The sequence below is a fragment of the Crassostrea angulata genome, chromosome 8 (genome assembly GCF_025612915.1).
Source record: "Crassostrea angulata isolate pt1a10 chromosome 8, ASM2561291v2, whole genome shotgun sequence".
In the NCBI taxonomy this organism is placed as follows: domain Eukaryota; kingdom Metazoa; phylum Mollusca; class Bivalvia; order Ostreida; family Ostreidae; genus Magallana; species Magallana angulata.
This window is the reverse complement of record NC_069118.1, coordinates 4,392,485-4,395,000: the sequence shown is the minus strand read 5'-3', so window position 1 is coordinate 4,395,000 and position 2,516 is coordinate 4,392,485.

Here is a 2,516-nt window from a genome sequence, read left to right as displayed (position 1 = left end):
TTTAAACTGTTTCGTAATTTAGGAGATAACTGTAGTGTATTTCGAGGGGCGGACAGGTAAAGCATGTGCAGATCTAAAGGGGAGTTGATGGGTCCGGACCCCAACTTCCTTATTTGAAAATTCAAACTTAGTAAGTTTCGATATTTTAATTTCTATAAAAAGAGCCTTTACCCCTCTCCCTTTCCCGACAAAATAATTTTAGTTTTCGGACAAATCTTTAGGAAAAATTTTGACCTGAATATGTAAAACCACAGCGTTTACACAGAAAATACAGTTAAAAGACTTAATTTGGAGAAATTTTCTGATTTCAATTTAACTTTCATATTTGCTATGATTTATATTAGTTCAATCTTTTATTACCGATAGATAAATCAAAAATACTCGTACGTTAGATATTCCTCGTAAAATTTTACTGAAGGCTATTTCGTGTTTCCAAATGACAAGATTAATTTTTTGTCGTATATTTTGTCACCCAATATTGCGTTGAGCATAATTTATACAGCAAACAATGTAAGGACTGTTCATAAATAAATACTGTTAAAAGTTGTCAAAAAGGTATATATGCGAAGATTGTTCTCGTACAATTTTACAAGGTATTCTTTTTTAATCTCTCTCTCTCTCTTTCTCTCTCTCCCTCTCTACTGATTATTAGAAATATTTTAAATCAAAGTACTGAAGTACTGACGGGAATTGATTTTATCGATTATCATTTATTTTAAAATCAGTGATATGTGATTTTGCATGTCAAGTAGTATCAGTTATCGAAATATTTCTGAGAAATTGTATGGATCAAGGCAAGATTGAACTCTAGTTTTTTTCAACCAAACGCTCGCCTGTCTCCGTTTATCTCCGACAAGCAAGAGAGACTCTCTGTTTTGTCGGGCATTAACGGAGACAGCCGAGCGTCTGGTTGAACGAGACTAGTACATTGAAATCTAGCGTATGAATACAAGGATACGACTTCAAAAAATATCTTTACTGTTTGTACTATTTAAAATCTTACTATTTTCATGGTATTAATAATTAGGTTTTCTTGAAAAACAATGTTTCAGAATACATTGCATCAATTTATCGATTATTTTCAGGAACTAAGTGTTGTCCGCGGTATTGATATGTGCTTAGGTCCAAACACTGTTTCACGTTCGGTTTGCCCGAGTAAGTGCATAGGAGAGTTGATTAAAATCAACTCCCAAAAAATGGTTTTATCATTGTTGAATTATTTTTTCTCAAGAGTACCTAGATATAATTTAATGTAGACCGCAATGTTAAAACATCCATTTATCAATAAGAATGCTTTTTTAAATAGAAGACCGATAAAGATCCACATTTATTGGCCTTAGGAAACAACTGCAATATCGTAAATTCGTCCTTTATTCATCACAGGATGAATGACCATCTTTAAGTCCTCCTTAAAGGTGTTTAAAGGTAGCTTAAAGACGATCTTTAAGCCACCTTTAAGCTACCTTTAAGCTATATGTATTGCTTAAAGGTGGCTTAAAGAAAGCATAAAGATGGCTTAAAGGCAGCTTAAAGACTATCTTTAAGCCACCTTTAAGCCACCTTTAAGGACAACTTATAGGACCTTAATGTCCAAACTTCTATAAGCCACCTTTAAGCCACCTTTAAGCCACCTTTAAGCTACCTTTAAGCCACCTTTAAGCCATTTAAAAAATTTTTATTCAATATTGTGCTTAATGTCCAACAAAATGTATTAACTTTATGAAAGAAAAGGTATTAAAACGGTTTTTGTTCTAGAAAGAAAAATGAAAAAAAAAACACAAAAAAACCCGGCAACAGCGAGAATTGAACCCGGGACCCTTAGTTTACTAGCATCACCACACATCCTCTGCGCCACGGCAAGTTATATATATATAAGCGTTTTTATATCCTATATATCAGTGGATATTGAATCACTGTATTGAATGTGTTTACTTGAAAAGATTTTGACAAACCATTCAGTTTGTAACAATCTATTATATCTAATTTATAAATTACATGCATGCATGTATTTAGAATGAAATACGGAACTTGGTCTTCAGTGAACAAAAATATATTATACCTAAATGGAAACCGTTAGGTCCACTATAGTAGGCTTTCTTAGTTAATACATTTAAACCGAGTAGATATACCTTCATCTAATTTATAGCTATAAAAATGTAAGAAAGAAAATGAAATCATTTCTTTTATTAAATGCATTGATACTATTAAGGTATTTGTTCAATTTCCCGCAATTTCCCGGTTTTCATGATAGCGGCGCCGTTCCAATATGTTTAAATATTTACATGTAATTGTATGTACATGATTTTTAAACAATCAATTCTATAACAAACAAAATTACCAATTACCGGTGACGTATTTACTGCATATGGCAATTGCAAATGACTTGTACATACAATTGTATGATGTGCCAGCCCGGGTATATTTGACATATTTACCCTTATACATATATTTAAATAATCAACCCCTATTTATGATCACCGGTACATTAATTAATTAGCCTCAAGATTTTACTCTTA